We start from the raw sequence: 22,314 nt of genomic DNA on the forward strand, positions 1-22,314 counted from the left end.
GGGCAGGGGTGGACGGCCACCCTTTTCTTCCCTTCCCAGCAGAAGACATGCATTTTACTTCAAGCTGCAGTGCCACGCTTGCTCCTCCCAGCCCGATGGGTCTTGGGGCAGGAGGGTGGCAGAGTGAAGGGTAAATATTAATTGAAAAAAAGCATTTCTTGTGTTACTGTAGTGCTGATCACCCTGCAAGGGCTGCATGGTCATCGGGACGTGACCGCAGCGCGAGGTTCTGTACCAGGCAGCACACCCTGCTTTTCCCTGGAGCAGGTGAGCTCTGTCAGCACAGAGGTTAGCAGGTTAGCCAGTGCAGAGAGCAGCTCTGGGGGACCAAACTGGTGCTCAGCAGCACTTCTCTGCAGCTCCCAAAGCTGCTCTTCGGCAGCTGGGCAGCATCATCTGTGGCCTGGCCGCACGCGGGAGTGGCAGAGCCCTGCAGGGGCTGCAGCAGGAACCCGTCCAGCTGCCAGCAGACCCAGCTGCAGCACAAGGAGGTCCTTTTTGTTAAAGGTCTGCAGTGAGGTTAATAAATAAAAGGGCAGAAGGAACTCTGCAAGTCCTCTTAGCTAAGCAGGTGGCAGCAGCACGTGCCTTCCTGTGTTAAAATATAACATTTCAGCAGGGGCTGTCCCAACCGCAGCCCTGGTGAGCTAAAGTGCAGCTGAAACTAGTAGAGAGAAATGCAATTTATTTTTATTTTACAGTCATAAGGTGAAAGCAAAGATACGTTCTCTGAGGGAAGAAAAAAAACAGGGAAAAAAAAACCCCTTTGCTTTGCATTGCCAGAAACAGCCCTTGCAGTTTTATCAGCGTGGGTCTCTTCAGAGTACAAGATAGAGCAGCGTCTGCGGTGCCTTTGGGACCTGCAAACAGGACGAAACTGCTCCTGAGCTGCTTGGGGCTGGGGCTGGGCAGCAGCTGCTCCGCCGGGGCTGCTTCAGGAGGGGCTGCCCAGGGGCTTGTGCCCCAGATGCAGATTTCCCTTTGTCAGCAGATGGTAACTGGCTCAGTTCGGTAACTGGAGGTCTGATTCCCTCTGGGTGCAGGCAGTGCTGGGGCTGCCGAAGCCCTGTCGGCCAGCGATGCCCGTGGGAGCTCCTGTTAGCGTCCAAGCACCACTCGGATGCTGCTGGTGGTCTCCGTCTTCCTCCTAATCAACAGCAACACTAACAGGCCGGGGGGTACAAGGACCTGGCACATCTGGCCTTACCCCATGGCTGCAGAGCCACCTCCCAAATCTGAGACTGCTGTGGAGGTGGATACAGGGAAGAAAGAAGCAGGCAAGCTCTCCTCAGCCATTTCAATGGTTAATGCAGTGATTTTCTGCTCCCCACCCCTCCCCGGTTTTCTTGTTGGGTTTTTTGGGTTGGTTTTTTTTTTGGTGCTGCAAAGTTTTCCCAAGTGTCTGTAGACACATTGCATTTAAACTTACTGCTGGGCTTTCCCTGCTCGTCTTCCATTCACTGCTTGGAGGTGGTCAACAAGGCTGAGGCTGCAGCTCTTGACCTGGAAGGCTTCCTGCCCTGCGCCCTGGGGAGGCAGCCCCCTCCTGGGCACAGGGGCTGAGCCAGGCATGGAAAGCCACTTCCATCCTACTATTTAATGCAATCACACAAGGGAATTAATTAGGAAATTCACTTGAAGTTTCACCTTATTTAGGAAAACTCTTACTGCTGTGAACGTGAGAAAAAGCTATTATCTTTTTCTTTCCACCAGCAATAAGATCGCCTGAATAAGGATTTCCAGATTTAGCCCCACTGATGGCTTGAACTGGATTGCCTCAAGCTCCCTTTTTTTTTTTTTTTTTTCTTATAGGACACAAACCCTTTGGAGATATTCTTATATGTTAATAAACATCCTCGTCTTCAGCCTTCCCGCATTCCTCCCACACTTCCAAATTTTGCAAAGTATTGTCTTGTGTGACCATGACCCGCGGGCACTGGTGTGCCGGTCCTCCCCCGCCCGCCCCTGTTCCTTGTTCCTCCTCTTGCCTGCCTGCGCTTGTGGGAATGTGAACTTTGCAAAGTGATGGCAAACACCGCCATCAGCGAGGGATGTTTTTACATCGAGAGCAAAGGAAGAGCAGATAGGAAACCTTCTTCTGCTGCTTCTTGTTTGAAAACTCAGATACGCCGTCCATGTTTTGCCTGCACAGCTGGGCCCGTTGCTCAGCAGAAACACAGGAGCAGCCGGACAAGGAAGGAGCTGCCCCATTCCCAGAGCATCATCTAACATAGAAAGTCATTTGCCTTCCAGAAGGACAGTCCTGAGAGCAGGGCTGCCAGGCTGCTGGCTGGGGATACGTTGCACTGGCTGGAGGAGGATTCCTTGGAATCAAACCAAAAAGTCAAGGGGTGGGGGTGGGTATTTGTGGATAAACTGGGTGCGCTGCAGCCTGAGCGGGGAGCCTCTTCTCCATAGCATCTCCTGATTCCCTGAGCTCTTCTCCGTGTGCTCACGGAGAAGCTTGGCTGCCCAGCTTGCTTTGGCCCCAGGGCACAGAGCTCCCCACTGCCTGCCCACAGGACTGCCGGAGTCTCAGGGGTTGCTTGGAATGAGGTTTGGTGTCTTAAATGCATGAACTAGAGCACATCTATAAACATCAGCTCTCGTGGTCCTCTAAGAGATTTGGCCAAAAGCATCTGTTCTTGGCTGCTTCCTAGTGGGGAAGGTTTGGGACTTTCTTCTACCTAGCTCCTGCCAGCTGTGGGCAGCTGTGGGGTGAGCCAGCCTGCCCAGCACCCTGGGCCCATCTCCATCTTCTCCAGTGCTTGCATTCAGTGCTGCCACCGAGCTGCCAGTGTTCGTGGTGGGTTAGAAAGGGGTGTCCTGCTGCACCGGACAGAGAGCGCCAGGCTGGCTTTAGGCAGGTGGGGAGAAGCTGGAGGCCACAGGGACCAACCGATGCAGCAGCATCCTGGGACTGGCCAGTTCTGGACCAGAAATAGTTACGCAAGGCAGAAAGGAAAGGAAAGCAAGTTCACATTGCACCCAAGGAGCGGAGCAGGTAGGACAATGTTTGGAGTGGTTGTACAACTCCGGCGCTTCCTGTTTTCCCGTGGGCAGGAGCTGTGATTGTCACTTCTTATTCAGCTCCTCATCCTGGGAGGAAGGCAGTATCGGGCTGTCCGGGGCAGCAGGATGTTTATGTGGTAGGCTGAGTCAAGGTGCTGCTTTTAATACTCCCCAGAGCAGAGTCATTGGGGGAAACATACATTTTAAATATTTATTTTTTTTTTGAAAAAAGGCTCATAAACACCCAAAGCGCTTTGGAATTGCCATGCTGGCTGCGTGGCTTGCTGCCAGCGCCAAGTGTCATTTTTTTTTCTAAGGCTATTACACAAGGATTTTACAAGGTGCCATGAACTATTGGTAATTTAGGGAGGATTCATGTAATTAGCGATGCTATATTGAGAAGCTTTGCTTAATTACTACATAAGCTGTTAAACTCTGCATCGACTCCAGCTGGGCCCACAACAACGTGAACACCTAACAGTGGTGGAGGGAGGCTGGGGCCGCCACACAACCTCCACCTCATGCCTGCCCAGAGGAGCCCTCTCTTCCTTCCCTCTTTATTAAGGACAAGTGCATTTTCCTGGGAGAGGGGCACCAGGGGACTCCATGGGCCTGACCTTCCTAAAAACTGAGGGACTGCAGTCATCATCTCCCCGTGGAGGCAGATGGGAATCCCATGGGAAAAAAAATACAGCATGTTTGGATCTACACATGCAGGGGAAGGATGCTCATGGTGATGAGCAGCATCACCTCCATCCCATCATCTGCCGCGGGACTAGCAGACAGCTGTCCCACCACCTCCATCCCATCACCTCCCACGGGACCAGCAGCCGTCGCCTCCATCCCAGCAGCTCCTCATGGAGCTTTGCAGTGCTGCCTGAACAGTGCAGGACCTTTCCCCGCTGAGCATTTCTCTAACCAGATCTCAGTCCTGCTTTGTGTCCCGGGTACCTCCCAGCTCCTCCTGGCCTTCCTCTCCCTTCCTCTGCCTGTTACAACACGGCAGCACTGCAGGGAGAAACCCCAAGTGCTCGCAGAGAAACCAGGCAGCACCTGTGCATGCCTGGTAATTTGGAAAATCTAGTCCTCCACCTTTTCTTTCTCGTTTTTTTTTACTATGAAGCAAGCCTTGCCCTGGCTGTTGTGTTCCGTGTGCTTTAGGGTGCGACTCCCGGCTGCCCTTTGCGTTTTAGGGCCCTGACTGTGAGCAATTAGTGCAGGCAGATGCTTCTTTATTTCATCCAGATGCTTCTCCTCTTTGGACCACTCTTCCCTTTGGGACCACAGGAAGAGGGGGATTCTCAAAGCGCCTTCAGGAGCCATTTCCCCACCCCACCAACGTGGGGGCAGAGCCTCTGCTCGGCCCCCAGCTTCACGGAGGTTGCAGGGTATTCCTTGGCTGGCCGCAGCGGTGCTGCTGGGGGCTGCACAGAGGAGACTGGGCTCTGAAACATCTCAGGACCTCCTGGAAAAGAGGTGGTAGTGGTGAAAAATGTTGGAATAGCGGGAAGGAAACCTCAGATGTAAAACGTCACTCACTGGAGCCAGACTTTGATCTCCCTCCTGCAGTCCCTGAAGGGAAGGGGAGGTGTGGGCTGAGAGGAGAAGGGCAAAGCAAGGTGGGATCTCATGGGGTTTGGGCTCCTGTCTCCAGTGGGTCCTCTTTTCCTGAGCCTTGGCTCCCTCACTGAAAAATGAGGAGCCCTTCCCCAGGCTTCACACCCTGTGCCTGCTCCATTTTTATGGGGGGAAGTCCTTTTGCTTTACCTTTACGGCAGCATTTTTCCCTTTTCGCCTCTTTTTCTGTGCCGCTGCCTGGCTGGGTGAGGAAGGCTCTCGCACAGCCCGGTTGCTGGACATGAGGGGATGGTGTCTCAGGAGCTTTTGGCCCAGGGCCTGGCTTTTCCTCGTGCTCCCCAAAAGCTGAGCTTGTTTGAGGGCTCAGCCAGACGCCTGCCCCTCGCTCCTGGCCTCTCCCAGGGGATGCTGCCACACGATGCTGCTGGCTGCTACATTTACTGCCTTGCTGGTTGTTTCCACTATTCATGCAGCAACTCGTTCAATATTCGGAGATCTCTGACTCTTTCTGAGTGACTTTTAGAGGAGGCAGCAGCACAGCTCGCTTGGGCTACCTCCACACCTGGCTCTGCGGGATGCTATTTCCGATGAGCAACTTTTTTTTGGAATTCTTGAGTCTCTGTTTTACTGTACCAGAAGTGGCAGGGGGAAAAGGGTTTAAGGTCTGTTTGTTTTACTTTTTTGTCCAGACAATAAGCCAGCAAATACTCCCAGGTTGTTTATATTTGGATAAGGCTGCTCTGCGTCCTGTGAAAGGAAAATGACACATCTACTTCTCCTGGGGAGATACAGCGTAGGACAAACGGACCTCGCTGCAGGCACGGAGGCCAGAAGCCTCTTGATGCCACTCAAGTGATGCACAGGGTGGTCTGGCCACATTGGTCCAGACAGGGAGGGCACAGCAGGCACCGAATGCCTGGTTTTTCCCTGTTGGTGGCATTAAGGTCGGGGGCAGATGCACAGGAGGGGCAGAGCTTGGTCCCCTGCACTAGCCCCACGCTGCTGCTGCTGCCTCCTCTCCCACTGTCTCCTGTGGGATGCAGGGCTGGGGGCACTGGGACGTGGCCTCATCGTTTTGCCCATCCAACAAGTTGTTTTCAGAGTCTGGGATGCGAACCACAAACCAAAATCCTGCTCCTCTGCATTTTTCCCAAAAGTGCAGCCCCTCTTGGCATGACGCTGTGTGGGGAGAGGACAGGAGGCACCGCAGCGATCCAGCCGCAGGGCTCTCAGCTGGCTCTGCTCGGCTCCCACCGCCCCCCCCGGGCACTGACCCCACCTGGGGACACCCCCACCCCTCAATGGCCCTGAGCCTCGCACCTTCCCGCAGCTGATGGGATTTATCTGCTGCAGACAGGACTGGCAGCAAAGCCAGGACCCAGCCAGCGGGGGTCAATGCCTGACGCTACACCAGGCAGCTGGCGGAGCCCCTCACCTCAACACAGACCTTCTCCCAGCGTCAGAGACTGCAGGACTCATGTGGGGATGCACCACACACAGCATCCCCCGTGGTGATACCCTCCCAGGGCCAGGCCCCGGGGGCTGTGCGAGCCTCTGGCCCCCATCCAGCTGTGCAGAGCCGAGGGATGCTCTGCCCTCCTCTCCTCTCCGCTGCCAGGCTCCCGCAAACCAAACACAGACCTGAGATGCTTTCACAGGAGCTGGGCAGCCCCTCCCGGCCAGGCACAAACAGCAATGTTAGAAAAACAACCCCAAAACATTTTTTTTTTTAATCTATTTTTTAAATTACTCACTTGGAGACAGCACTAGCTGCTTGCCTGACAGAGAAAGGTCGGGAAGAGGGAAAAACATGCGACCCCAAGGCCCCACCACACCACCGGTGCCGGGACGTGTCAGGGGAGAGGAATTTTCTTGGCTGGGGATCGAGCGCCTGGTTTGCCCTCGTGGAGCCTCGGCAGCTCCCGGGTGAGCTCTGCCAGCTTCACCCTGGAGCTCAGACAGCTCCAGCTGCGCCCAGCAGCGTCCTTCTGGATCTCAAAATTGGTCAGATTTTTTTTTTTTTTTTTTTAAATTTCCTCACGGTTATTTTTATCTAAAAGTGAAGAAAAGAGAAAATTCTCTCTCTATTGTTTTTTCCCAGAGTTTTTAGAAGAAGGAAGAGGGGAAATTACTTTCCTCCCTCACTCAAAGCTGGAAAACGCTGCTGAAAATTGCCTCCTCCTCCCATTATTTTACTTTTATTAGTAAACCTTGCCTGACTGTCTGTAAATTGGGAATTTCTGCAGATATTGTCATTCTGTGAAAAAACCCTCTCCCCTGCCTCTCCCCTCTGAAGAGCCTACGTGGCTGCTGGAGATCCAGAGGACTGCTTTCCATGAGCTCAGGGCTTCGATGGACCCGTCTGGGGGTACCTGGGGAGATGGGAATGCAAGAGCCCTGCACTTCTATCACTCCTGTTTATCCACATCTTCATCTGTACATCTCGGCTGACAAGAAGTTGCCTCATTGCAAAATCTTCCATCACCGGCTGCCTACCACCCTCCCAGCCACCTCCGCCGCTCCATAAAGGACATCGCCAGCAGCATGGCTGGTCACCAACCCCGACAGCGAGTGACCCCTCCGTGCTGCCTCCTCCATTCTGGGGTGCAGCTATTACAACATGGCAGCATACTGTGTTAAATTACATGGATTTAAATATGATATATTCTCCCTATCCCCCTTCAAACAGTTGCTCTCAAACGGTTGTGACAATATTTTTCAGTGGGATCACATTTATGTCCCTGCAGGTGCTGAGGTGCATTTGATTTAAATCTTTCCAAATAGGCTGGAGACAAGGGAAGAGGCTTCTTATCGCCTGCAGCACTGCAGAACAAAAACGCGATGGTATGAATGAAAGGGCCTGGAAACACTGAAAAATCATTTGAGAAGAAAAACCATGCAAAAGAGCAAATGGCCGTTTCACACACAGGGATGATTAAGGAAGTGCTAGATCCCAGATCAAGGCAGTCTGGGTCTGAAAAAGCCCGAAGGATTTCAGCTCTGCTTCCCAGTGCAGGGCATAAAATGCAGCAGCTGTTAAAAGTCACGCTCTGGTGCTCCACCTGCCCCGTGTGCTGAATTCAAAAGCAGGCAAGGAAACTCTTAACAGGGCAAGAAAGGTACGAAATGGAGGAGCAGAGACCTCCGTGCCTGAAGGAAAGGTCCAGGAGGGGTGAAGGGCTGTCCCACCCCAACAGCTGCCTGGATCTATGAGCCTTCATCTTCGCCCCCACCTATTTCCACTGAAGGTGGCGGGTGGGAGCAGGTCCCATTTTGGGAGCTCTTTGGAAGCAGGGATTTCAGAGGCACCATTGGTAACCCTTCCTGAAGACCTTGCGGCAGGTTTGGCCTCTGGGAGCTCATGACCCTGGCTGAGCATCCTCAGCTGATTCTCCTGGTGAAGATGAAGAAGGATGCAAAGAAGATGGGTGATGGAGAGGTGGGTCCCTTGGGAAAGACACCTGCAAGCAGGCATTCACTGCTTGCTTCAGCCCCTGAAGGAGGGCAGGTCAGCAGGGAAGGGGTGGGAAGGTGCAGCAGACCCCATGCCAGAGCAGTGCTGCAATGCTCTGAACAGCTCCCGAGCGGTGGGAACAGGCATCACTGCTGGCATGGAAGTGCCACCTCAGCTCCCGGGGTTTAACAGGAACAGAGGACTGACGTGCCCCTGAGACCTGGCTCTTGGGTCCTCCTGGCTTTTTTAGACCCTTGGCTGGTAGTTTGGTGTTGCTCCAGCACATTCCCTCTCCCTTGCTCCTTCGCCAGCAGCCCCCTTGCGGAAGACCATGCTGGTGTCCCCAGAGAGCTGCCGGTGCCAGCTGCCTCTATAAATACTCCTGCTATAAATTCAGCACACTCGGTCCCTGACAGGCACAGCCCTGCCTACGATCACCGCGTTGCAGGGTGCTGGGCTGGAAACACCGAGGCTGTGCGCACTGCCGCATGAGAAACAGCTATTAACATCTTGTTAGAAGGCTTACATTTTTATTTGCAATAGATTAATAAAAGCGAATGCAATGGTGGCTCTCTTGTACTGCAACATTTCTGTCCCCTTGGTCTTATTTAATTCAAGTATTTTGATTTTTCTACCAGAATAAATCGTATTTAGAAAGCAAACTAAGACACGGAGGCACGCAAAAGCACTGTAGGCTCCGTGGCAATGGGCTGGGCTTAGGTGTAGGTGTGCTGGGGTCACACCTGTGGGTCTTTCACCATTTCAGCGTGAAGCTCCCCCTGGTTGCAGGATACGTCCTCCCATGCCAAAGGCTGGAGAATCCTCAGCAGTAGGGGGCTGAAGGCAGCTCTTGCCCCCCTGCCCCACTCGCTCTCCCCAGCCTGGGGAGAAATGCTGCCACAGCAGGATCTCTCAGGGTCACCTAAGGGACATTTCTTTGCGGGGTCCTTGCCCAGATTTGCTTTCTGAGCCTTTTCACATGGCGAGGCCAAGCACCCAGGAATGGCCCCACTGGATTAAAATCCCTGCGAGGAGGAGGAGGAGGAGGAGAAGGAGGAAAGCCTCGTGCCCACATGTCTCTGCGAGCCCCCCCCCCGGTTCCAAAGGGTCTCAGGGCTGGGCTGCAGCCAGAGCCGCTCTCGGTCCCGAGTGCCACATTTGCTACATCCACAGCCCCAGTGAGAGAATCGAGATTCATTCTTAAAAGGAAAAGACCATGCACTCTTCCTGTTCTCAGGGAAAACTTTCGCTCCCTTTTCCTCGCTTGCCAGGAGGAACAGCGTGCTGAGGGTTGAGGGAAGCTGCTGCTCGAGACCCAGGAAACATGTGAATTCCTTTTCACGTTCCTCTTGGCGCAGCTCCTTTTAGTACTTGAGGATTTCTTCCCTGGTTGTGGAGAAAAGCTGGCAAGAAGGCAGTAGGAGCCGGCAGGTGGCAGAGCCCTTGCTAGCCTTGTCCTTTCCTAAACGATGCTACTGACCTTGGTGGCTTTGAAATAAGGTTTTGGGGTGTGAGTGGCTGCCCAGGGCAGACATAGCTAAGAAGAGCAATGCTTTTGTGTTACAGGAGACTGGAAATCATCGGCATCCACGCTCAAAACCGCCTGTCCTGAAGTTGTGGTACTCCTGTGTCCTGCAGAGCATGGGCAGAGGTGGGGAGCAAACCTGGGGAGCATCCTCACATGTCCTGGTCCTCCATGTAGCACCGGGAGCTGGGCTGGGGAGCATGGGGGCTGTGTCATGGGGGAGTGGGAAAGGTGGCGGAATGACTGCTCTCCTGTGCTTAAATTTATCTCCCGATTGACGATCAGGCTCAAAAGACAGGATACACCTCCCTGGAGCCTGACAGACTCACAAACATCTACCTGGGAAGGATGGAAACCCAAACCCTGCTACTAAAAATACTCAGGCAAACAGAGATTTTCCAAAACAGAGTTCCGGAAATGCTAAATTTGGTGGCGATTCATGGAGGGAGGGGGATACAGCTGCTTTATTTTTTTTCCCTAAGACGAGCGGGAACAATGTAAATCCCAAACACCGTTCATCCTACCCCCTTGGCTGGGCTGCAGTGCTTTGAAGCGCCCATCAATAACCACGTAGGCACCGAATTCCCAAGAAGGCAGATTTGCTGCAAAAACAGGAATCCCTTATCGGGCGGCAGGAAATTCTATTTTTACATGAAGTTCAGATTAAAAATAAAAGGGAAAGATAGACACTGCGGGTGCCAGCTAAAATTAAACCTTGAGCTTCTCCCCTGCTGGTTGGCTCCTGCTGCTCGCCTGATTGAGAAACCGATGGTGAACACCAAGGAGCCCATTGTCACCAGCTGCTCTTGGTGGGATTTGCTCTGCTATGGTGCGTTTCTCCTCCCAGCGAGCTTTGAGTGTGGCTTAAATAAACCACCTTGGACCACTCCTGTGTCTTGAGCAAGTGGGAAGAGGCTCTTCAGTGTCTTCTTCATGTGGCTCCTTGACATATTTCTGAGCCAAAGTCTTCAGTTTCTGACTGCTTGGTGAGCTGCCCTGACCTACACTCAGCTCAAGCCTTTCTTTGAACAAAATTTCTGGATCCAGGTGGTCCAACATGATGTACTCATGCATTACGTGGGTTCGTCTTGCTCGAGTGGCTCCACCATTGCTAGCTTTGCTCTGCTCCTCTGCAAGGGATGGACCAGCACATCTGGTCTGTATTTTGAGCATCGCTTTACGAAGTTCCTTGTGATCCTCAGTAATGAAACAAGCCCTGAACCACAGTCCCCAAATCGCTTCCTTTCCTGCAGTCCAACACTGAAAAGCAGCTGCCAAAACAGCGCTGTGGCCGTGTGTTTTCATTACCGCTGTGATTTGTACAACAGACACGGCCCGTTTGCAGCCAGGCTTTTGCTGTTCAGCACCTGAGGGCTCTTCCAGCTGGAGCTGCTCTCAGGGCTTTCCTCTGGGCTGCACCAGCTTCACTGGCAGGGTGGCAAGTCCCACAGGGACCGTCGGTGGCGAAGGTGGCCCTGTGGCACCCTGTCAGCAGCTCTGTCAGGCAGCTCGGTGCAGGCTTAGCTGTACAGGGCCTTGGACTAAAAGGCTTTTTGCTTGGCTTGCAAAAAGCAATTAAGATGTATCCAGAAAAGTCACCTCGTAAAATAAATGCATGAGGTGCACATCTCCTGACTAACCACATTATTTTTTATGTATATATATATACATCTATATGTATGTATGAGTACAATCTACATCCTGCCTTTCAAATGTCTGTAGAAAGCAGGAGGGCTTTAGAGCTCAGGTGGGGGCTCTTTGCACCACCACAGGGTTTCCAGCTGGGTGAGAGATGCCCAAACACCACAGAGGGCTAAACCCAGCTCTTTAGGGGCTGCAGAGGCAGCAGGACACCTCCAGCTCACTTCATTGTCACGAGGTCAGGGATGAGTGCTTTGGGGACCAGCAGCACGGGAGCACAGCCTGTAAACGTTGCCGCAGCCCAGAGAAGCAGCGGGAGGAATGCAAAAGGCAGGCAGAGATGATAAACTGCATGTGCAAGTCCAATGTTTTGAAGCTCAACAGGAGCAATGGAGCCAATGTTTTGAGGTGGAGGGCCTCAGCCACCGCTTGCCCTGGGGGGGCCACCGCCAGCTGTGCCCAGGCTGACCCTACACAACTGTCCCCAACAGCTCCTCCGATTTGCCTGTTCCAAGAGGGGGCACGGCAAAAGCACATGGTGACCTTTTCGTGCAGCAAAGCTTTGCCCTGAGCCTTTGGCTACAACATACACCCTGAAAGGTTGCTTGGCTTGGGAGAGGTGCTTGAGGGCGCTTGCAGCCTTCACCAGGAGAAGAAAGGCCAGAAAAATTGAGTGGGGCAGCCTGAGTTAGCTAGAGCCCTGGAAATGCTCAGCAAAGGCTTGGCTGGCCAGGTGAACAGGAGTCGGAGAGCAGAATTTCTTTCACCTGAGCTGGTCTCCTCCTACTTAACACAATTACAGGCAGGTTGGAAAGGCTGGGGAGAGAAGACTGGTGTTGGGATGCTGCTGAGAGACGGGTTGTGCCATTGGAACAGCCTTTGGAGAACAGGTAGGGAAGGAGAAGGTGGGAGGGTGAATGATGACAATATATTTGGTGCTGGGTTTGGATACTCTTGGATGCTCAGGGTTGGTGGAAGCTGCCTGGGTTGGTGGTTCAGCCACAGGGTCTTTTTTAGAAGATGGCTTTTTGATCATGGAGATGGTAGGGATGCAGTACCTGTTGCTGCTTGGGTTTGTGGCTGGCCTGGTCAGCTGTGTGTGTTGAAATTCAATGTTGTAGCATTGTTTGCTTTGCCTGTTGGCTTGTGCGCTGCAGCAGGGGTGTGGGAAGAGCCCTTGCCAACCTTGCTAGCTACTGGGGGCAAGAAATTAAACTGTGTTGGGCAACCTCGTGTGTGAATTGCCACATGTGGCTTACGTGCAGTGGAAAATGGATGTCTAAAAGCCCACAACAATGTAAGTCTGTGATCTCTGCTATGTTGTGTAAGTTACTTCTCGCTTCTGTAAGATGAAGTGGTGAAATCTGGCTTAAAGGAAAAGTGATGTGAAAAGGTGCCTGGTCTGATTTGGAAAAAACTACCGATCAAAGGGCTGCTCTTCCTCCGTGGAGTGCTCTCAGTTTTGAGCTTCACTCTGTACAATTATCTTGCTTATGCATAAAAGGTTTTGCTTTGCATGGTACCACCTTGCTGTTTTGCCCCCTTGAAACCACTGTCACAACTGTCCAGGCTGCTCCTGTGCTGCAGAAGATGGGGGGCTCTGCCACTGCCTTCGCCCTTCCCAGGGGCAGGGGTCACCTACCAGAGGATAAATGGAGCACTTAAATATGTTTTTACTTCATCTTCTGGAATATACTGAACTTTTAGCTATCTATATTTTGTTGAATCAAGTGCATGCAGTGATTTTTTTTTTTTCCCTTTCTGAAGAAGAAAGGTTTGTGAGGCCATGAAAACAGAGGTGCGCGTGAATGCCTTCGGGCTGGGACTGGGGTGGGGGGGGAAAATCCTCCACCAAAAGCCCCCTGGGCAGGGTAGCACTTAGAGGGGAGGGCAACTGAAAGGTACCCCTTTCTCTGATACAGCCTGTTCAGCCCAGGTAGAGGAGCAATGGTCTGACCCCAGTAATCAGGAATAGTGGGTCTGGGAGGTGCGGTGAGGTGATGGAGAGGAGAGGGCTTCCCACAGAGGCCGTTGGGATCCCCGGGCTGCTGCGAACACAGGGCAATCTGCTCGGGAGCGCTCGGTGGCGACTTTGGGCTTTCAGGTGAAAGCCTGTGTCCGAGATCCCCACGGGAATGTAGGGCAGGCTGGCAGTAAGCAGGAATAGTCGCCCATCTAGTGGCTTTCCTCAAGCACGCGTATGTGCCCCAACGTGACGGAGGTCGTGCCGCCCCCAATAAGACCAGTAAATGCAGAGCTCGCGTCCCTCCAGGTTTCAGCTGCTTCTGCCTGTGCTAGAAAGAGTGAGTGTTGCTAGAGGCGGTGCGAAATGCAGAACTTGAGAGAGCGCGGGGGAGGACCAAAGGTGTGTGCCGAAGCTGATCCATCATCCCCAAGCGGTGATGGACTCTGCACGCTCCTCTCGCCTGCTGCCTCAGCTGACGCACTCAGGTTTCTTGGACCTGGTCCCCATTTCTCATTCAGCAAAACAGAACGGATTTTGCAATACAATGTGTTTGGGGGAGGAGGAAAAAAAACCAACCAAAACCTGTCAGTCCTTCCTTTCTGAGATGTTTGAGAGAGTCAATTTTTATCAGGGGAAAAAAAAAATTAAAAATACAAAAAACCAACCCAAAACTGAAAACAGGAAACTCTTATCAGCTTGCCAGGAAGCTCTATTGCTTTGTGGAAGTGTTACGCTACGGTCATTGCTACTTTCAGTAGCTGTTTGTGAGTAATTTATGGCTTTAAGATGGGCGTCAATCTTCCATGCAAGCAGGGGAGAGGCCCTAAAGCTGGAAGGGGTAGTGGTAGGAGCGGAGGGTGGAGGGGAAATACCAAGGAACAGGATTTGTATTATCTTACTACATATATTTACAACGATAAGATTTTCATTGTCTTCTATGGTAAATTATGATCCTGTTTTTGTTCTGTATTTGGATCAGGAAACAACAAACCTATGCCTTCAAAAAAAATGCCCAGGCTTCGTCTTAGTGACTGTTATTCAGCAGAAGTAATTGAGGGACTCGGGATGATATGTAATTTCTTGGCAGGGGAATTCTGAAATTATTGCCTTATGAAATTCTGTGTGCTCGTATTCCAAATGTGTGCAGGTGTCTCTGTGCAACTATATATATATATATATATAAAAAAAAAACTTCTAGTGAGGTTTGCTGGTGCTTTTTCATGCCCCAGTTTTGGTGTGCCCATCTCCAACACAGAGGGCTTGTTCATGCCCAGAAGTAACTTCTTTTAAAATAGTGTTCGTCCAAAGTGCCTTTGGATTAACAAAAAAAAAAAAAAAAAGTGATATGCAAGGTAGTAAAAAGTATCTGAAAACTCTGTGTGCGTGTGTTATATATAGAGCTCCTGAGCTCTAAATTCGAATCTGCTGGGTAGTTGTGCTGAACAGTGCTGGCTCCTTGCCCATTATTTCTTTTTTTTTTTTTTTTTTTTTTTTTTTGTCCCTAGTGTATCTGTTCAAGTGCTCTGTGGATTGCTGTCACCCAACATTATGGTCATCTTTCCAACAGAGCTATTTCATGTCCTGCGAGCTGTACTCGGCAGACCTGATGCGAAGAAGGAAGCCCAGTGCTTCTGCCAGGTTATCGGCTTTGTCGCCTTGACTGCTGACTAAAGTGCTTGTTTTATCTTTTAATTTGTGCTGGCAAATCTCTTTTGCTTAAAAACAACAATTAAACTTTTGTCTGGAAAGCTGAGCTTCTGGACCATGAAGGAAAAAGGGAATTTCTGAGTACGTAACCCATGACCAGCTCTCGTAAAGGCGGTTTGGCAGCGGGGGGCGTGCGGGGGAGCCCGGCCAGTATCCCAGTTAAGCTTGCTGGGTGCCACCAGCCGTGCAGAGCCCGGTTCTGTGGGTTCCTGAGCTCTGGCCTGGCATTTAGCAATGCACCGTGGTGTGACCAGGCTTTGGGAGTGTGGGGAGCGATGGGTTTTCCTGGGAGCAATGCATTTCTCTGCACGGCTTGGGCTCCTTCTCGGCTGCAGGAGCCCCTGTGAAAGCAGCATTGGCGAGGTTAAAGATCTCCATCCATCTGTCTCATAACAGATAACGAGCACGCTTTGAAAACTGGCTTCTGGCCCAATACCTCTCTCTGAAATGGATACTTAAATAGAAAGATCAACTTCCCCCCCTCCCCAGTTTCTAAATGATGCTCTTGAACCTCGTGGCACAGAGCGCCCTGGGTTCAGCATGTCGGCATCCAGCGCTTCTGGGAAGGAGGGTGGTTCCATTGCTCCGGGTCTCTGGGCAGGCGTAGCTGATACGCGGAGGTGCAGCATAATGACCGTGCTCGTGTGTGAACTCATTTTTCCCCTTTAATATGCACTTATCTTTCTAATAGCGCATTTGAAGACATTTGTCTGGAACCCAGTAAGCAGTGGCCTTTTTCTCTCCTTGGATGACACTCGGTGTTTGCAGTAGCACTTTGTTAGGAAGTAAATAGCTGTTTGCTGGGGCTGTGAAAAAAAATAAAAATAAATAAATCCCTCTTCCTTTCCTTGTACCTTATCTCGTCTTCCTGGGCAAAAGTCAAGAGCCTCTTTCTTTCCCCCCACCCCTTCCCTCTTGGATATACAATCGGATACAAATGATCCAAGGGCTATGACATGCCAGGTATTTTGCACACTCATCTCTGGGAAGCTGATAACAGCAGCCTGGTTTTCTTGGAAATGGCCTCTTGGCCTGCACGCTCTTGCTGGAGTCAGCAGCCGCTTGCGGGGCTGGGGGGTGCTCCGCTCCCTCACCCCTCCCGTGAGGCGCTTGGGGGCAGGCGGGGAGGTTGCATCTCAGTGCCTCAAGAATAATTAATGCTGTTAGCTCATTAGTAGGTCTGGTGGCTTAATTGCAAACCTCCATCCAGGGTGGTGGGGTCCTTAAAAGGTATTTTCTCAGGCAAAGGAGGGGGGAAAATTGGACTAAGAAAAGATCTGACCAGCTGTGGAGCTGGTGGGAAGCCAGGTCTGAGCATCCTCTGTCTCCAGGTGGCTGAGGTGAGCCTGCAAGCCCTGTGTCATCCTGACCCTGGCAGACTTTCCATGTAAATCACAGCTCGGACACTCATGTCTGCAGCAAGATGCTGTATGAGTAAATACCCTTCTGCGGAGAGGGGAAGGGCTGCAGCCTGCTCGGCGTGTGGGGGGACCGTGCCAGCTTCTGTTCGTAACCGTCCTCCTGAAAGGAAGCGGTGAAAGGCCGCCAGCCCGTCCTTATTTCTGTGAAATGAAGTGAAATGAGTGAGGCGACCCATCGGAAGCAGATCATTAGAAATATTCGTGACCTTATGTGATCCCTACAGGGCTGGGATAGAGGCTGCTGGAAAGGGTAACGTGTCCTCGTTTGTCACATTAGCAGTATATCATCTCCTGCTCTGCAGGGCTTAGTTCTCTCCCCTGTGAAGGAGAGACCCATGTTTCCTGCTGGATGTGGAGTAGCCACTCCAGGATGGTCGGGCAGACCCTCCACAGAGGCATGACCTGCTTTCAACACACTACTTGTACCAGCCTGCATGGACGTGGCACCTTGACCAACTCCCAGGAGTTTCTCCTTATCTCCTGGTCCCACCTCTGACCCCCTTGGGCTCCCTTCATGCCCGTGGCAGCTTCTCCTGAAGGCTGAGCTTGGAAACCACCTCAGCTGTGTTGCTTTGGGACCTGGCACGGACTGGCTTTCTTCAGGGGGCTGCAGGACAAGGGCCATCACTCTTGCCTGTCTCAGAAGGTCTTTGGCGTGTCAGGATAAGCACTTTTCTTGACCTCCTTCCCACTAACTGTGTAGGTTAGAGGGAGATCTGTACGTCCCCAAAGCCCTAGTGGGAGGAAAAGGAGGACAGAAAAGCCTCGAGAAGAGAAATCGCTATGAAAAACCACACAGAAGGCCTGTAACTGCTCCTTCCAGGTTCTCGTGGGAGATGTGGGACTCTGACCTTGGGTCTGTATGGAAATGCTGCCAAGGCTGAGATGATGTGATGCTTCTGGGGTTTGCCTGAGCTGTGTAGAGGACTGACTGAGAGGGAAAAACTATTCAAGCCTGGATTTTGCTGCTTTATAGGCAGCACGTGGTCTCTTCTCTGTGCTTTTCTACTGAAGTGCCTGAGGCTTGGCAGAGTCTCCTCCCCAACATCCCCTCTCCTCATAGACATGGGAACGTAGCTTGGAAGGCTGGGAAAGTACTGCAAGTGAAGGGCTGGAGCAATTGAATCAGCAGAGTTTTTCCTCTGAATTACTTATGCTCAAGAATTACTCAAGGAAAGTAATTCTGCCAGACCTCGCTGCCTCATCAGCCACCTCGCCTGCAAAGTGTTTTTGGGGAAAAATCCCAAATGACCGAAACCTCCACCACCATAAAGGTCACATGGTTGCACAGTCAGCTTTGAGACCATCAGTTTTCCATGGACTGCAGTGTGCTCCCTGTAGGCCTGGATGTTTACAAGGCAATCGGCCACTTTTGTTGCGTGGCGTTGCTGTACTGGACGGCTGCAACTGGTAAGGCGGAGGACCTGTGCAGCTCTGTGAAGAGCTAACTGCTGGCTGTAGCATGGACTGCCTACCTTGGGCTGAAGCAGGTCTGAACCAGAGCTTAAGAATGTGGTCCCAATGAATCATCAGTATTTTATCCATGTATTGATCAGGATTCCCTCTGAGACCTGGGCTGACATTCACCACTTGTGTAACTCTTATTCTGTCAAGACCTCTGTCCTCTCCTGTGCATGCAAAGCATCTCCGGGCAGTAAAACTTCTTTCTCAATTGCTCTTCTAGTTGCTGGATTATCTAGTGGCCTGGAAGAGCCTACAAAGTTCCAGACCAGCATTGAATGGCAACCACTAGAACATATCCTTTCCCCTTCCAAGGCTGCTCAGTTTCAGATGGAAGAGTCCGGTGTTGCGTGGCTCAGTGGGAAGAAAAGTTTTAGGTGTGCTTTGCAAACCGATGTTGGTGACGGCTGGTGGGACCCTGGGAAGCATGCCACCATTTTTTTATAGTTTAGTTTGCAAGCTGTGATTTCTTGGCAGAGAGGATGGTCATGGGTCTGCTTTTATCCCTTTGGCATCCCTGAGTCATTAAAATGATGATGATATTAATTGGAGAACTAATCTTCATTTGCGGTAAACGGCATGGGTTTCCTAGTTCGCCAAGTGTCTAGTCCACACTAGAACTGGATCGGTGGGTGCTATTAGTCGTTATGGCTGCTTAAACTGCTTATGATCTTTCTGTGTCTATAAAGGAATTAAAACTCCTAATTGGCATATGAAGGGACTTTTTACTGAGGGATTGGGTCCTTCCACCTAACCAAGGAGCAATTTTGCTTTTGAGAATTTAACATACCCGTTAGCTGCCAGCTGGGAGCCCAGCTGCGCAGTGCGGTACACACTGGAGTTGCCTTTGCTGTGTGATATACAGGATTTAAAGCTGGTTGGATGCAGACGATGCCCCCTTGCCTGTTTTGTGAACGGCTTCAGCATGGTCGGCAGGAAACGAGCTCTTATTTTGATACCTTTCCACTGTCTTTAGGAAAAAAGCTGCTGAAAACTAGCAGTTGAGGGAGTTAAGTGGCCGGAGAGCTTTCCCTGGGAGCCGTGCTTTCTTCTGGACTCTGCGCTCCCAGCACCTTATAGGGACCTTCTGTGACCACCACCATGCTGATAAATGCGTAGGGTGGTAGACTGAGTGGGGGGTAAAAGCTTTTTAGAGTTTTGGGTTGGCATTTGCTTGCGGTGATCTTGTGCGGTGTAAGGAGAAGAATTCTGTGCATAAGCCCTTTGTTTGTCCGTGCAGCAGCGGAGGCAAGGAGGACAGTATAATCCAGGACCTATAAATATCTCCCACGTCCGTGTCTTCGGAAGACGTTAATGGAGCCCTTGCTGGTGCCTGTTTACACAACACGTAACTAGCTGGAGAAGAGCCCATTTCAAACCTAGCAACTCGTACAGTGTTTGAGGTGTTCCTGGCCAGCGGAGGCATGGGCGCAACGGGCATGCTGCGGAGAACGTGCGCTGTGCTCACCAGGCACTTCTGTCCCTTCGGGCAGAGAGGAACTGTTTCGAAGCACATTTGTCCTGCTTTCAATACCGGCTTTGTCACGCTACCTGCGGTGCCCAAAGGGACTGGAAAGCTACCCAGCCATTGACCTGCCTGCACTAGCCGTGAACTTATGCTGGGTTTCCAGACTTAGCCTTGTTCACCCCCACCACCCTTGCACAGACTGGGAAGAGGAGGGAAAGGCTCATAAGCACAGGGAAGGAAAGGGAAAGACCAGAAAATAATAGGTGCTGTATTATGAAAACTTCACAAAATATCTCGGGTGTTGTAGTCAAGCTGCTCCTCTGGAATAACTCAATGCTGTTCTCCATGAGTGCTCCCAAACACCCACCTGTCAACCTTTGAAGCACTTGAGGGCTTCTGAGCCTAGGAGGGTGTTAAACCATGTCCTTTGATTTGCTGAAGCCTAAATGGGGGGTTACCTAATCCCTCTTCCCACATCTTGTCCCTATAGTAAGAGAAAGATTGAGATAAACAGTAGCAGAGGAGGAAGCGGTCAGTGATGCAAGAGGTATAGCGTGTTCCGAGGTGAATCCTGGAGCAGCTTGCCCTGGTTCCTGCTGGGCTTGAGGATCAGTCACTCTGTGCAAGGTCAGCTGGCCCATCACTCTGTGTCCCCCACCAAAGGTTGCTGTCAGATGGACAAAGCATTAAGGCATAACCAGGACAGCAAGTTGAAAGAAGTTTCCAGGCCTGAATCTGAATTTTATTGTTGTGTGAAGTTTATGAAGGAACTTAAGATGATGGAAAAACTGATTCTAACCTTCCCTGTTTGATTAAAAATCCCTCTGAGCTCCAGCACGCTGGCTAAATTCCAGCTCACAGAAATAATTGCCTTTTCCTAAACTATGTACCTCCTGCCAAATCTTATTCGGGGAACTCGGTGTAATTACTATCCTTCCCCTTCAAATAAACGGTTGTATAGCACTGTTGATCCAATCTGCCTGTCATGTTCTATAGTAGAGAGAACTTAATTTTTCAACTAACTCATATAGCATGTAGGTACAGATTTTTCCTCTCTAAACCCTTCCCAGAAAGGAAGAGAAAAGAAAGACCAAATGCAGTTCCTTCTAGAGGAAAGAGAAAGGGATTCCTTGTTCTTCTGACCTTGTGGAAGCTCTTCTGTCCGAGGATGGGTAGAGAGGGGCAGGAGGGGATCAGGAGCGAGCGATACTGGCATGTTCATGTGATAATCCCCCACCCACGGGCATGAGCAAATGAATAGGTTCCTCTGTGTAATGTCGTGGGGAAACCTTGTCCAGTAACTGAGAGCTGCCCTGAGGAAAAGGCAGCTCTGTGGGACGCGGGTGATCGCCTTTGGGTGCGTGCCTCAATGAACCGGCCAGAATGCCCACAAGCCAGAGGGTTGTGTGCGCAGCCTCGAGTCCTGGTGGGCTGGAGAAGTCACGTATTTGCTGCAGATGTGAGAAACAGGACAGGTGGCTGGGATTGCCCAAATAGCTGTAACTCTGCAGGGAAATGAAAAGGGGAAAAAAACCAAAAAAAGGGTGCGGGGGTGTGCAGCTGCTGTCTGTGGGAAGGGGGTGGAGGAAATGTATGCATTCAAGGCCACGCTGGAGAGTCGGGCTGCTGTGCTTTTGTACAGAGAACTTCAGGGCGCTTGAGATTTGGTGTGGGGTTTTTGGTTGGTTGGTTTGGTTTGTGCGTTTGGTGTGTTGTGGGTATTTGTAGGTTTTTTGTTTTGGTTTTTTTTTTTTTTTTAAGCTTCCTGAAGACCTTAGCAAAAGTGAAATGTGCTGCCTAAACTTACCTGAGTATGGAGGACTGCTCGTAAACTGCCTCGCTGCAAACAGCCTCTCAAGTTGCTGTCCCCTCTGTGACAGGGTTGCTTTGTCCCCTGCCTTGTTGCTGAACATCAGTGCAATCGCGTTAAGTAACTCCGAGCTGATCACTAAAATGCTCATGTTGGTTTTCCCCCTCCAACATGACGGGGGAAGTTGCACTCTGACAGCGCAAGTGGTTTCTAAGTGAGTGTCGAAAGAAAACCCCCACGCCACAGTGCTGCGGTGGTGTTCTGTGCACTGGAGCTGTGCTGACAGGGTGTCGCTCCCGAGTGAATCCTGCCCAGGCACCCCAGAGGCTGCCGTGGGGAGACGGAGCAGGAGCCTCAGCATGATGTGCAGAGGCAGGAGCTGCGGCAGGTGCTGTAGTGCTGGCATGCCCTAGCTGTGGTGTGGGGGGTGAATGTTGCTGCCAGTGACACAGAGAATCTCTTGCTGTCTTCTGTTTAAGAGCAAACTTTTTTTTTTTGAGATGGCTAAAGCACAATTGCTGTCCGTGCGATGAAAAGTAAACTACTACACGCTTTAACAACAGGCTAGTGGTTTGGTTTGTGAACTTGTATGCCCAAACAAGCAAACACAGGCGGCTTTGTGCCCTGAAAGCTGTTTGATACGTACTACAATGAATTTTTGGCCAAGCAGCTTGCTGGTGTGTACTGGAAAAAGACTAATAGACCTTACCTTCTGCTGTCCCCTTTGAGAGAACCAGTAATTTTCTGCTTTTAAAAAAAAAGCGTTAAATTTTAGCATGATACAACTGGCACGAGCGGACATCAGAAAACCATGCCTGCGCAGTGGTAGGGCTGATCCAGGGTGCTCTGTTCAGCCTCAGCCTGGAGTCAGATGGATGCAAATTCCACAGCAAAACCTGGACAGCGTTAGCAGACTGCACACTGTAACGCCTGCTAACCCAGGGGTTACTGGATAGTTGAACTGGAGTGACATTCAGTCTGCTGACTTTTCTCTAAATTTGCATTTATTGGTTCTTGCTCCCCACCCTACGATTTCCTCTCGCCCCTCTCATCCTGTGCAATGCCGTATGGAAACCCTGGCAGCCACTGCAGCTCACAGCCTTTATCCCCCAGCACCACCCTAACTGCTCTCGCTGCCTTAGTTGGTGCATCTCACTGTCCCTTTCTGGGGACAATGATCACTGTAACGAACCTGTAAAGAAAGGGCGATGAAAACAGAAGTAAAATTAAAGCCAGCAAGATTTAAGACTAAGGGTTTTTTGTGTTCTTTC

General features: G+C 51.2%; 1 protein-coding gene across 1 annotated transcript in view; it reads left to right on the plus strand.

Moving 5' to 3' along the window:
• Positions 1-22,314, plus strand: part of CAPN14 (calpain 14) — an 89,387-nt gene that overhangs the window by 2,197 nt on the left and 64,876 nt on the right. Inside the window, exons 2-3 of the mRNA XM_037405134.1 lie at positions 6,692-8,029; positions 9,611-9,695. The gene's annotated coding sequence lies outside the window, so the exon portion shown is untranslated. The remainder of the gene's footprint in view (positions 1-6,691; positions 8,030-9,610; positions 9,696-22,314) is intronic.

Source organism: Falco rusticolus, chromosome 12 (assembly GCF_015220075.1).
Source record: "Falco rusticolus isolate bFalRus1 chromosome 12, bFalRus1.pri, whole genome shotgun sequence".
Lineage (NCBI taxonomy): Eukaryota > Metazoa > Chordata > Aves > Falconiformes > Falconidae > Falco > Falco rusticolus.